The 14,909-nt window shown below is 42.0% G+C and overlaps 1 protein-coding gene across 5 annotated transcripts in view; it reads right to left on the reverse strand.

Moving 5' to 3' along the window:
• phf20.L (PHD finger protein 20 L homeolog) overlaps positions 1 to 13,056 on the reverse strand; it is a 42,808-nt gene extending 29,752 nt beyond the window's left edge. For 2 of the 5 annotated variants that reach the window (XM_018235232.2, XM_041577350.1), the window contains exon 1: positions 12,788 to 13,056. The gene's annotated coding sequence lies outside the window, so the exon portion shown is untranslated. Of the gene's footprint in view, positions 1 to 4,860; positions 4,886 to 12,787 lie in introns of those variants that run through there. The other 3 variants (XM_018235229.2, XM_041577352.1, XM_041577351.1) reach the window with 2 other exon arrangements.
• Positions 13,057 to 14,909: the final 1,853 nt, after the last annotated feature.

Below are 14,909 nucleotides of genomic sequence, written 5' to 3' on the forward strand. Positions count from 1 at the left end.
AATATGTTTTGATCAACATTCTAGAATGCAACAAAGAATGTACCATGTCGAAAGCACACGTTTAATTATATGCTGGTGCATGTCATGATAAAAAAGGTTCTCCTCTTTCCAGATAATTCCTAGCTTTATGTCATATTTATTTTATTTCAGTGGTGACCAAGCACCTGCAATCATGTTCAAATCCCAAGCCTTTGGGACATGTACTGCACTGGGGACAGGGTTGCCACCCGGCTGGTATTTTACCGGCCTAGCTGGTAAAACACCTGCCAAGGCTGGGGCCGGTACTACAAATTAACCGGTAATTTGTAATACCCTTAAAAAAAAAAACCTTGGCCCGCCCTCAATTCGCTCAGAACTTCTGCATCTTGGGGAGAGCCAAGACAGAAAAAAGTACAAATAGGTATTGGCTGAGAGACGTGTCATTGAAAAGTCGTTCTGGATAAGGGATCTTTCCATAACGTGGAGCTCCAAACCGCAAATCTGCTAAATATCAGGAAACCGTTAACTAAACCTAATAGGACTTTTGCCACCACTTGTGGGTTCATGCAGCTTTGTTTCCAACAAAGTTTCTATTATATTATTGCAGAATTTATACACTTTAATAATTTGATTAAAACAGTGTCTATGGGAGATGGTAATTGCTGAGCTTTCGATAACGAGATTCCAGATAACTGATCCCATGCTTCTATTCATTTTCCAGTGTAATTCAACCCACATTCTGGTTGTTATGGTAAACTGACCCTAGCAACCAGTTAGCTGCTAAAATTATTAATTAATTAATTAAATTAAATTATTAAAAAACAAAAAAAATACACAAAACCACTGAAGACTAAGTGTGCTTATTTAATGTATGATTGCCCTGCACTAGTACAGGTATGGGACCTGTTATCCAGAATGCTTGGGACCTGGGGTTTTCCGGATAACTGATTTTTCCGTAATTTGGGTCTTCATGCCTTAAGTCTACTAGAAATTCATTTAAACATTAAATAAACCCAATAGGCTGGTTTTGCTTCCAATAAGGATTAATTATATCTTAGTTTGGATCAAGTACAAGCTACTGTTTTATTATTACAGAGAAAAAGGATTTATCACATACTTAAAGTTAACTTAAAGGGGAACCACCCCTCTAAGTGCTGTAGGTTACAGTGGGTGACATATATAAGTGCCAGTTCCCAGTTCAGGTGGTATGCAGGTGCTCCAAAAGGTAGTCTGAGTTTAGTTCTGAATACACTAAGGGGGGGGGGGGGATTCTCTCCGGAGAAATTCAGGAATGGCATTTCGAATATACAGCAAGGAGCAGCAACACAGAGGGGTTGGATAAGGGGAAACTGTTTTAGTGGGGGGGGTTCCTCTGAGAGGAACGGAGGTTTCAGCAAGGAACATATAGAGAGACAAGAGATGCAGTTGGGTGCAGAGGAGTGAAGGGCTTTGAAGGTTATGAAGAAGAGTTTGCAAGTTATTCTTTGTTTTATAGGAAGCCATAAGGACTTTAGCAGGGGAGGGGCATGTAGACTTTTGTATGAGATGAGGATAATTCTGGCAGCAGTATTTAATACAGACTGTAGAGGGGAGAGACGGGAGTTAAGGAGGCCAGTTAGTAAAAGGTTACATTAATCTAGTCGGGATAGGATAAGAGTATGCATGAGCGTCTTGGCCGTAGCAGGTGAAAGAAAGGGATGGATTTTGGCAATATTGCGTAACATAAAGCGACAGGTTGTGACAGTGGTGTTAATATGATCAGAGAAATAGAGAGAGGAGTCAAAGATAAGGGTTAATAAGGATGACATTAATAGAGATAGTAAATGAGAGAGTAGGACCAGGCTTAGGTGGAAAGATCATGAATAGTTCATCTTTAATCCCTGAAAAAGGGGCGCATACTACCTCTTTAACGGATTTGAACCAGTGGAAATAGCTCATGGGTTCTTCTCTGGCAAACTCTCTGCCCACTACTTTACATCTGGAGAGGATTACTCAGCCTTTACAAATGCTTATCTAACAGGGATAAAGCAGAAACAAAGAACAGACAGAAGTTTTTTTTTGTTTTTTTTTACTTTTTCTTGTGTCCGTTGTTTTTAAACATGACTAAGGACCTCAGCTTTTGTATCAACAAGGGCTGTTCCAAATGCAGCCCCAAGCTTTTGCTGAACACTAGCTGCCAGATGGAAAAGATGCCATGGAAACTGCCGCAAGTAACAGACTCGGGCCTATACGAGTGAAAGTGATACAAAAGGTAAAGAGGACAGCAGGCAAGTTTTAGGAGATAAGCTACTTAGCGTCTCCTGGAATGTCTCTAGCCGTGCTATGTGCCAAGCGAATAGAACCCAACTTAGCCAATCCGTTTGTATGTCCATACATAAAGAGACATTATTAAACACGTCATCCCCCCCCCCCCCGTGAACATAATCGCTTAGCTCAGACCCTGTGCCGGTGTTTTCTAATGGATCTCTTACATCCTTTTCAGTATTCCGGGACCTTGCCTCGTGTACTGGTCCAGGATCTTTACAACTCCTGAGAAATGTTTCAAGGATTGGGGGCATGGCAGCTCTCATAAAAGGTACCAGAAATATAATAAATGGGCAGCCACCAGGGAATATGAGTGGCCAGCACTGTGCCTTCCCTCTTGCAGAGGGAAATCTCACAATGGAGGACAATTTAGATGGCCTAAAAATAAGCGAGCAGCCATCTATAAAATATACATAAGAATGGCTAATTGATTTCCTATACCCCCATGCAGGAAAGGACTTTTTTTTCCTTATAGACTTTTATTTCAGATCAATTCCTGGCAACAACAGATTAATAGAATAAGCTTGGAGGTCATCAATTCTCCAGTGCAGAGTGGAGTACCCTCTAGTAGATGAACTACATATCCCAGCATCCTATGAGAGTCAGCCGACAGTTGCCGTGCCATCAGAAGCCCAATATCCCTACTTGAATGCCCTGTAGTTCAGCAATAAAGTAGCAAACTGCACATTTCTATGGAGGCAGCTCACCTTAACTACCCGAGCAACCATGCGCTGATTTGAATAAGAGATTGGAATATGAATAGAAGAGGGCCTGAATAGAAACATGAGTAATACAAAGTAGCAATAACAATAAATTTGTATTTTTAGGGCAGAGACACACGTGGCAATTGGTGGAGATTAGTCGCCAAATCTCCTCTTCTTCAGGGCGACTAATCTCCCCAAACTGCCTTCTGCCGGTTAGAATGAAAATCGGGAGGAAGGCACGTGGAGCGATTCATTTTCCAAAATCACCCAAAGTTTCCTTGTAAGGCAACCAAGCGTTCAGAGTGCCTTCCCGCAGGCTATAATGAAAAAAAAAAGGTAGGGCAAAGCAGTTCGGGGAGATTAGTCGCCCCGAAGAAGAGGAGATTTGTCGCAGGGCGATTCATCTCCCCGAATCTGATAGTGTGCCCTTACCAATCATTTGGTTTTTTTAGATGGGGTCAGTGACCCCCATTTGATAAGTGAAAAAAGAGTTGGAAGGCAAATAATTTAAAAACTATAAAAGATAAATAACAAAAACCAATTGAAAAGTTGCTTAGTATTGGCCTTATAGTTAACTTAAGGCAAATCACCCCTTTAAATACCATTTTCCACCCTCTTATATTTCCAAGGAGTAGGACATTATAGGGGAAATTGAGGGCTCCCTAAACTATTTTAATCCGATGCATTAAATTATTACATTACAGCAGCAGAACCAGCCCCTACCAAGCGCTTATCAAAGTCTGTCAAATGGCGACTATTAAAATGATACACAAACATTGCCCTATTGCTGCTAAAAGATGTATTAACTAACACAGCAAATTTAGATTGCAGTGTTGGAAACACTAAGCTTAAATCTTACAAAAATAAAAACAGAAAGCAATTAAAAAATCAGAAAACAACTGAACTGAAAAAAAAAGTGTGTGGAATGTGAACTGCACCTTTAATACAGTGGTTTTGGGTGTTTTAAATACAGCTCTAAACCACAGATGGATTACATGCCTACGGATATATAATCACATATCGCAGCTATACACTTGAGAATTTGCAGCTATTCTACCTAGGCACTGAAATGACTAGGTATCATTTTGGTTTGCCCGTGGCTCGTTACCAAGCAGTGAGGAATTTAGAGACGCTGGTCAAAGCTTTACAAGAGAGACCACGGGTAAAAATCTCCAGAAACAATTATTATTGACTTCTTAAAAAACTTGCTGCCACTTGGCTGGCAAGCCATAATTATAAAGGTGAATATTGATGTGCTTGAAATTAACATAGCTAACTAGGAAGAGGGCCAAGAAGCACGCAGAAGAACACACATCCAGAACACAATGCAGAGCAGAACACATCAGGTTTGGCACAGGCTCAGTACAGCTTACACACAGTGCTGCACTCAGACCCACGTGGAACAGGACAGACTGCTAGGAAGCAATGATTTCATTCCATTAACCCTATATACTGCAAACTGGAAAATTAAACTTTAACAAAAAAAGAGAGTCCAGAATCAGAGCTGCTGTAAAATAGCGGCACAAAGGCTGAGGAGATAATTAAGAGCAATGGCAGCTACAGCCCCATGAGGAAGCACTGGAGGGATGTGGGGCACCTGTCTCCCAACTCTGGGAATGGAAGCTGCATTGTCCCTGCACCAAGCCACAAAAATGGAGACATTAAACAAAGGGAAGAGGGAGCGGAAGGGCGATATCTGCTAATGGGTTAATAAAATATAATCTAATACTGTTGGTGTAGGGGGGGGAATATAATATAATATATATATATATATATATACACAGACACAGACAGTAGCTAGGGAGAAAGAGAGAATGAACTATTTATTGACACTGCATGTGCCATTTCTCTAGGGGGAAGCAAATGGACTTACCATTATCACCGGCTGCTGCCGCAGACAGCCATGAGCACATGCTATTCAGCAGCCTGCAAAGGGAGAGCACTAGCCTCTGTCTATTGAAAAGCAGCGTAACGCTCTAACGACAGATTTTTTTTCCCCCAATGTAAAAGCAGCCTTTGCAAGGCAGTTCTGTTCCTGTGCAAGCCAGTGACATTTGGGGGGGGGTGTGCTCCTTTAACAGGAGTGCATTTGCTACTGGTTGTTACAGTGGTTTCCATCACGCAGTGAGATGAATCACTTCCAATGAAACGTATGAGAATCACTGGAAGCCTGAACAGATCTGCAGAAAAGCTTCTAAAGATTATTTTAATCAAGGGCAGGTAAAAATGGACCCAGAAAATGTCTTGGGCTGCATGTGGGTTAAGCTCCCCATAGACGCAAAGATTTTTCTTGCCGAATGACCGATTTTACCGAAGTCCGACCAAACCTTTGAAATTATCAGGCGGTTAGTGGGATTCGAACGATCGTACATCTTATGATTTTTCGGCCGACATCTGTCAGAAAATTGATCGGCCGGGTTAAAAAATCTTTATCGGTCCCAGTGCAATCTATGTTTGCAGGGCCAAGCAGGCAGCTCCCCTTTGTTTTCCTGGCAAATTGGTCTTTTTAGTTGATGGACAATTCGTACAATCGTTTCGAGATAATCGTGGTCTCACGATGACGATCGGATCTTTTAAAAATCTTTACAACTATGGCCAGCTTAACACTGTATCAAGAGATTTAATTCTACAGGAAGCTTCTAACTTCTTGTTATACCACTATAAAACTTCCATACAACCTAAGCATAAGATTATAATACAGGACTGCAGTGCCTCAGCTCTCTCCATACACAGCTGTGCCCACAATTTCACTTTCACTTGTACTTAGAGGAAACAATAATATATACACTTTTTGGAGGGGTGGAGAAACACTCAGGTTCTGGAACTGAAATTAATTTCATGCTTTTAATTCAGGAAACCAGATATAACAAGAAGTGGAGGCGGGGGGGGGGGGAGTATAAATTTACAGTAGCATAAAAAAAAATACAGCTTGGTTAGAACACAATGTTTCAAACATTCAGTTTGTTTAATTTCCTTTAAATCACACTAGCAAATATATTTTCTATTTTGGTCTAAAAAGGCTAAGATTTTTTTTTTTTTTTTTTTTAAGACTTCACTTAAGGGGTTTACCCGGGTCCTAGTGATGTGTGGACCGGCCCGATAACCGCAGGTCGGGCCGACCTCACACCCCCATTTGCGGGTGGTGGGCGGGTCCGAACTCTTCTGCCTGCTCTCCCCGACTGCCACCTCACACTGCCGGCTTCCGGCATTTGCTTTTACAGATGCTCACCTGCTCGCCCCGCCCATTTTGTAACATCATCGGCGGGGCAGGAACCCAGAAGTAGGGTGCGCGCAGGCACGGGTGGAGGGACGGCACATCATTACCAGGCACCGCCTGCATTAACAACCCATGGTGCCCCTGGTTCCAATTTCTATGAAATAAGATTACTTTAGTACAGTTACATACTGCTATGGCTAACAAAAAAAAATCAAAACCTATAATCCTGTTAAAGGACTGAGTGGCTATTTATGGAGAGAATTTTTTCAACCATTTTCTAGGCTTAGCCCAAAATGGGTTAATATTTGCCTTACTTTTCATTTGGAAACGCCATTCATTGATCAAATCCTGATTGAACCGAATACTAATTTGCATTTGCAAAATAGAGACGGGAAGGGAAAAAATGGAAAAAAAAACATCTTTTACTTCCTTGTTTTGTGACAAAAAGTTCAGTGATTTCTCTTCCTGCCCCCAATTCGCATATGCAAATTTGGATTTGGTTCAGACAGGCATGAGAATTAGACTGAATCCGACTACTGCTGAAAATGTCAGAATCCTGGATCCGGTGCATCCCTATTTTTAAATATGCATACAATAAATGGATTATTGATTTTATGATTTTTAGGCTTTCCTTTTTCTTCATAGGAAGAATCTTCCCAGGTGGAAGACAGCTTGAATATTAACTCTTAGCTGGCATGGTGTAGTGCTATTTATAGGTCTCCAAGCATTCACCCGGTCTCACTGTATATTGCACATAACCGTTGTATTGAATTTGGCCACCTAGAGATCATATCCCGATATGTAATAAAAGGCACTAAGTTTACCCAGGAGTAGTAACCCATAGTAACCAATAAGACGTTTGCTTGTATACAGCTGACCAGTAAATGCTACCTGAGGATTGGTTGCTATAGGTTACTGCATCTAGGCAAATTTAGTGCCTTTTATTAAATAACCCACATAGATCCAGTCCTAGATTTATTTTCTTAAGCCTAGATTCAGCTTCATACTAAATGGTAAGATTAAAAAAAAGCCCAGAGTGGATCACTCTCGGGATATGGGTTGACATCTTGGTTTGCAGGTGCAGTGATACTGATTATAATTGTATGTAATCTATGTAATGACTGAGAAACCTTACAAAAATGTTAAACAGTTGCGGCAACCATTTAAACTAGTGGCTGTCAGAATATTTCAGTTAAAGTCCCCCATGGAGGTACTGGCGGACTGGGACAGCAGGGGCCCACCAAAAAAACCTTAGACCAGGGGCCCACCAAAAGTTTTTAGACCAGGGGCCCACACTCAGTACTATTTTCTTCCTCTCCTCACTCAACCTCTATTCTCCTAGTCTCTTTTCTTTACATACTAGAATCTATTATTCCATCTATTTAGCCACTTTGTTCTCATAGAAATAGGTAATGGCCATAAAATAGGCCAAATGTTTAGCAGCATGAGGGCCACTGACACCTGGGCCCACCGGGAGTTTTCCTGGTATCCCGGTGGGCCAGTCCGACAATGCATGGAGGTACAACTTTTGTTAGGGCCTGCCTTTGTTCATAAAAAGGATACATATATAGGATACAAACAGCATATCTCTCATTCGGCCATTGTGCCAAGTACATTTAGCACAGCCGCTTTCACCCCAAATTTCATCTTAATTGACCTTCTAAACTGGGATCTCAAGTATAAGTAGAGTAAATACATTTCATCCAGTGGCGGAACTACCGGGGGAGGCCAGGGCCCGCACCCCCTCAGGGCCCCCCGGCAGTCCGTGCTCCACATACAAATGCGGCCGTACGGAGGGGGCGGGACCCGGCTGCGCGTCACGCACCAGGGCCCGCGCCCTCTAGGATCGCTACTGATTTCATCCACAAATCTAACCCTAGCTGGCCTTCAGGCTGAATACCATCCCATCAACCAATGATCTAAACAAGATGGGGTTGACAGAGCAAAAAGTACTAGTTGTCCAATAACCTACAGACTGCAGTACACCAACATCAAATTAAAAAAAACAAAAAAAAAACAAAACACATTTATTGAGCCAAACTTGTAGTAGTCATAAAAGCAGAAAGGCATTTTCAAGCCTGGCACTGTAGATGCCCATACAAGGGCCGATCTACACATTACGACTGATCCGTCTACAGGTCGAATGGAGAGTGTCCAATCATTTGTAAATCCAACCCAAATCCCTCAACCTGTTTCAACTTTCTACTACTCCGAATGTTGTTTGGGAAGCTAGACATTATGCCATAGCAGCGGGTGGGTCAAGAATTTGAAAAAAATTCTCTAGTCTTTTTTCCATTGCCTGAGGAGTCTGGAGAACACTGGACGTTGATTCTCACATAAAAGCACCGCAGCAGAAAATTAAATCCCCTGTCCTTTAGGAACAATATAGACGTATGTGGCATCCACAAAAGAAAAATACAGTATGCGAGCAATAAAGATTTTTATTACCAGACCTTTTTTATATATTTTTCTGGTTTGACTGTTTTTCTAAAATTGAAGCGTAAACTTTAATGTTTCTGTCTTTTGTTTCAGTCTGGCAACTCAGTAACAAACACAGGTATCTCTGGGCTCTAAACTCTTGCAATTTGCTACATTTCTCAGCAGCATCTGTGGAAATAAATTATAACAGTTGTTTTTAATAGTTTAACAGTTGATTTTAAGTTCAGCAGAAATAAATAAATAATAAGAATAAGAAATGTAGCAAAAAACATATATAATTAGAAGAGTTTACAAAGCACATGACCTGTCCTTTCAAAGCTGCTTCAGGGAGACATGAGAAAATGAAAGATGAAACTTTAAACTTCAGTATCAGAAAAACAATGAAGGCACCTGGAAAAAAAATCTATTTCTAGTGTCATAAACCAGCTGTACAGAAAATAAAAATTGTTTAGTAGAAGTTGAAAAAAAGAACTTAAAAAATTGCATATATAAAGAACGTCTTCACGAAAGCCTTATAGGAGATTAAGGAGATGCATGTGACTGGCGAGATTAAAACCACTGTGTGAATCTGTTATACGTGACACAAAAGTCCTGGGGCAAAAAAAAAAAAAAAGAAAAAAAAAGGGAGGGGGCATTGCTTTGCCGTCTAAGGGAAAATGTCCATTTAGCTATATTTTAACCATATAGAGCCATCAACTATACTGTGAACTTTCGTAACCATGTCCAGCCATATTAACAGTTGTTATACATGAGCTAAAATAGGGACAGCGGAGACGAAAGAACAAAAACATTAGGATTTAGGGGTGTTTAAAAACATTCTACCGATACACAAGAACTACGTACGGATATAAACTACACAAGCAAACAACTACATTTTAGCAAACTACTAAAATACTTCAAAATTACTTCCAATAATTCCTTCTCGTCAGTTCTGTGACCCAGAAGATAGAAAGAAAGTAAGGCAAATAAAACTCAGTAAACCTCTTGCTCCATGTATAATTTCTCCCCAAACCCGCTAAAAGCGCTGCATATCTTCACAAAGCCTCACAAGGAGAAGACCATGGAAATTGAACCAGAAGCTCCCAGATCTTGTTAAAGGGGTTGTTCACCTTAACAACACTTTTTTTTCAGTTTAGTTGGTTTCAGCTAGTCAACAAGAAATTGAGACTTTTTCCAATTACTTTCTATGTTCTATGTGTGATTGTTTTTCTAATATTGAAGTGTATTTTTTAAAACAGCTCTTGGAGGGGGTCGGCGACACTGTAACTGTGGATACATTTAGTTGATCCATTTCTTATCTTTGTCTCTGCTGAGCAGAAGCCCTAGGTTTCATTAAAGGCAGCTGTTAGAATTGATACAATAGTTGCTAATACTCCAAAGAGTAACGCCAGACACAAGAAACAAACATTGAACTTTAAAGGAGACATTTTGAAAAAAAAAAAGTATAACCAGTGCACTATACTCATTTAGATATAGAAGAATTGAGCTTAAAAAAGTAGTGTTTCAGGCTGATGTATTGAATATTTCTGCAAAAAACCCTAATAATCCCTCCCTTCTCTTCCACTTCCTTCTCCCTGAATTCCCAGGCTGTGCAGGGGAGCTGGAGGCTCTCATCTCACTGCACTGTAGGACAGGAACCAATCAGCAGCTAGCAGGACCTGATAGGGAACTGAAGCATGACTGTGCTTGTGTGACTGAAGGGCTGTTATTGGCTGTCCCCCTGCTACTGTGCCTTTGGCAGCGACTGTCAGGACACGCCCACCCCTCATTTGTACCACAGACAGGGACCAGTGAACATCTATAGGGAGCTCCAATAAAGGGGCTAGTTTTAAAGATAATATAAATTTTTAGCACCATGTAAAAGCAACACCATATATTACTTATAATTGCATACAAAATGCCTAGAAAAATGGTCAAAAATAAATAGAAAGTAATTGAAAAAAAGTCTATTTCTGGTCAACAATCTGAAAACAATTGAACAGAAAAAAGGTGTTTGGAAGCCCTTCAAAATACAGCCTGGTTTCAAACCAGCTAAAACAACCAGAATACGACAGAAAAAAGGTAATTGGTACTGAAAAATAACTGCAGCTCTCGGTCTTTGTTGCAGAACTATAACCTCTTACACACCCACAAGAAGATTCTGTGGGTTTTAGTTCAACAACAGATGGGGCCTCCTGTTTTATTGATATCAATGAGAATTACACAGAGCTTTGTGGTGGGATTGCTCAATATCTATATCTGTTCCTGCTAGGGTTGCCACCTTTTCTGGAAAAAAATACCGGTCTTCCTATATATTTATCTTTTTTCTCTATTAATAACATTGGGATCACACTGCAGTTTATACACAATAGAGCAGAGGATATTAGGTCCTATTAGTGTCCCACAGGTGCTCCGTCCAAACAATCATATGTAGAACTTCGAGGTGGAGGACAGAAGGACAACAATGCAGACTTACTGCTAAAGTGCAAGTTTATTGCAGTCCACACGACATGTTTCGAGCAACATATGCCCTTTTTCAAGTGTGTAAAACAAGTTTAGTAGAAAATTATAAATAACCACACAGAGGTATGTTACCACGCCCCCAACCTACTGACAAGTTAATGAGTTAATTGAATGATTCCTTTAGTCCATGTTAAATACATTATTGCAGAAGTCTTTTAGTTACAATAAATTGTGGAGATCTCCACGTGCTCCTAGAATTCGTTAAAAAAGGATATATACATAAGGTAATCATGTACAATATACATTTAGTGTGAACACAATGATGAAAAACTGATTGGGAAAATTAAAAACACTGGGATCAACCATCATTTTTACCAGTCAGTTGGCAACCCTAGTTCCTGCCCCAGGGGCATAACTACAGAGGAAGCAGACCCGGTGGCTGCAGGGTGGCTCAGGAGGTATAAGGGCCCCCCATGAGGCCCATATAATGGGCAACTTAAAACATATATTGGTAAAACAGGGCAACCTGTGGATATGTTGGGGGCCCTAAAATGAATTTGCTTTGGGGCAGTAATATCTAGTTACTCCACTGTCCTGCCCTACTGGAATATAGGATCTAAGCTCTGTATGCAATTTGCACCCTAATTCACCGATGTGTTATTATAGAGCAATGCAAACTACAGGCAGGTTGTTTTCTATGGGAAGAGATGTGGAAGCCAGGGTTGCAGTACCCAGTCACATCACAATCATTGTCTCGGACATATCTGTTCCACAATGGCCTTTTTTTTTTCCTCCTTCAGACTAGTTCCACGGTGTGTGGACAGTGGTTGGGTTGCCCCTATTTGTGCCCCCCTACAGACAGCTCAGCATGGCTCAGATTGGCTACGCGTCCTCTGGGTGGGTTCAAATCCTGGAAATGACCGATGTTTACAAAGTTCACCAACAGGTTGCGTCACACGGTCACAAAACATGGCTCGGCCTCCCCTCCCTACTGATTTGTATTCAGAGCAGCAAAGTCCTATAGGCACAGATTTAAAGGGACAGATGTAAATACTGGGTTAGCATTAGGGATCATGGGCATGGGTCCCCAATCTGAAATATGGGGGGGGGGAGAAGGTAATGGAATTTAGGGAAAGCCACCGTGAGATCCTCTAATGAATGCCAAACTGCAACTCTCAGCAATCTAACTGAGCCAAACTGTTAGTAAGAGACTGTGTTTATACATTAAAGTGTACATATGGCTGATAATTGTAATTGCACCCAGGGCAGCCTAAAACCCTGTGCATACATCGGCTTAATCGAACATAACGAAAAGAACTAGATCCCCACGTTGCACAACGTTTCGGCCGCGCTCGCTTCAGACAGCAGCTTCTTTTTAAAGGGACTTCAGAAAGCATGGCAAGCACCGCCCCATGCGATGTTAGGTTCAAGCAGCTGTCAGTCAATTGAGCTAAGCCAGTGATTGGCTACATCACCTCTCCATCATTATCGGGCAGGGAAAAGACCGGCCGCTGCAGGCCTGCCTTCCCCACTTAGCAGCCTTTATCTTAACCCCCCGAAACCTTAAAAAAAATAAAGTAACGGCGACGAGACCACCGGGAGCCCCCCACTCGTATAAGGAGGCGCGCCCCCGCCCACGTGACCATTGTTCTACCCAGCAACCCGCCCCGTGTCAGCAGCAGCAGGATAGAGCACGCAGTACCTGAGCTCTGTCACTCGTTGGTTCCTCTTTGCTTCTCCTTAGTAATATCCCTCCGCTGTTGGACCTTTCCACCACCTGGTGTGTCAGTGAGCTCCTTTAGTCACATACAAATCATTATCCTCCCTCACAAGAAAATGCACCACCGCCTCCTTCTTTTTCACACTGCGCGGCATGGCAAGGCGCGCCCCCGACCCATAACACTTAAAAAGAGCGAGAGCGCGCGAACAATAACGCGCACACGCAGAAAAGAGGCAAAATCTGTAAGAGGGTTGGACTTTGCGCGCGCGCGCGCGTTCTGGGTGGCGAATTCGATTTTCCCCGCCCGCCCCACAAGGAGAATAGCGGGGCAGGGATTGGCCAGCAATGTCAGCTGATGAATGAGTTTGGCGCGGTTTTATATGAGCTCCGCCCCAGACTTCACTAAGAGCGAATTGGTTGTGGCGCATGAGGGAACAGGATCTGCTGACTCACTGTAAACTCTGTGACAAGCACGTTGTGTCTGAAGTAAAGACAAATGTATGGAAACGATTTCGACTGGGTTGGTTTTTGGAGGGGTGTTGTCATGGCAACCCAGTATCAAAGACCTCTAAGTAACAAATAAAGGCTGGGCATTAATTAAGCCTTAGATGTTTTGTTATATAAATCGTGCCTAACCTATGCCCCCACGTGGTGTCTTACTGAAGCGTTCATCTTCCAGTCAACAGCCTTTAAAGAAATGCAGAATGTGGACTAAAGCATCAGGGATTCAGGTGTTTTATTATGTACGGACAGTTCGCCGTAAGGGCAGAGACACCTTTAGATTGTGGGAGATTAGTCACCCGGCGACAAATCTACTCTTCGGGGCGACTAATCACCCCGAACTGCCTCCCTCTGTAAATCGCCCACTCGGATAGCTTTGTTTTCCGAAGTCGCCTGAAGTTTCCTCGTGAGGCAACCTCGGAAAACGAATCGCTCCGAGTGCCGTCTCGCCGGTGATTTTCATTCTAGCTGGTGGGGAGGCAGTTCGGGGAGATTAGTCGCCCCGAAGAAGAGGTGATTTGTCGCCGAGCGACTAATTTCCCCAAATTGCAGCGTGTCTCTGCCATTAAGTAGGGTTGCCACCTGTTAGGTTTTGACCAGAACAGTTTAGTTTTTGTAAGGCCTGTTCGGGTCTGAACTTTTTATTCGGTTTTCAGCCTTATGAAACCCGAACAATAATCTAGCCAATACACGAAAAACATTTAAAGGGGTTTTCAGTTTTGAGGTAACTGTTAGTATGATTTATTCACATCAGTAGTTAAAAAACATGTATAGTAATCCCTCTAACGCCTAACGCGTTTCATGCTTACCCAGCACTTAGTCATAGGATTCTGCCTATGACTAAGTGCTGGGTAAGCATGAAACGCGTTAGGCGTTAGAGGGATTACTATACATGTTTTTTAACTACTGATGTGAATAAAATATATTTTTTTATTGAATAGCATGTTTTGGAGAAATTATTGAGATTGTGGTTTTGCCTCTTTTTGGTCACTAGAGGTCTCCAACATGCTTACGAATAGTATTTACTACTTCTGCTCCCAATTCGATTTAAATAAACTGTTAGTATGATGCAGAGAGTGATATTCTGAGACAATTTGCAATTGGTTTTCATTTTTTATTATTGAAGGTTTTTAATTTATTTAGTTTTTTAGGGCTCTTACACATGAGCGTTCTGACCTGCGCTCCCCTGCGTTCCGTTTTTTGGCGTTCAGCCGCAGGGGAGCGCATGAATAGACGCAAGTCATTATTTCAAATGGGGCTGTACTCACTCAGGCGCGTGTAGGCGCCGAACGCAGGAAAAATGCAGCATGTTGCGTCTGAACCTGCGTTCGGCGCCTACACGCGCCTGAGTGAGTACAGCCCCATTTGAAATAATGACTTGCGTCTATTCCTGCGCTCCCCTGCGGCTGAACGCCAAAAAACGGAACGCAGGGGAGCGCAGGTCAGAACGCCAGTGAGTAAGAGCCCTTATTCAGCAGCTCTTTATTTTGCATCTTAAGCAATCTGGTAACTAGGGTCCAAATGATTCTAACCACCATGCATTGATTTGAATAAGAGACTGGAATATGAATAGGAGAGGCCTGAATAGAAGGATCAGTAATAA

This window comes from Xenopus laevis, chromosome 9_10L, assembly GCF_017654675.1.
Source record: "Xenopus laevis strain J_2021 chromosome 9_10L, Xenopus_laevis_v10.1, whole genome shotgun sequence".
Taxonomy (NCBI): domain Eukaryota; kingdom Metazoa; phylum Chordata; class Amphibia; order Anura; family Pipidae; genus Xenopus; species Xenopus laevis.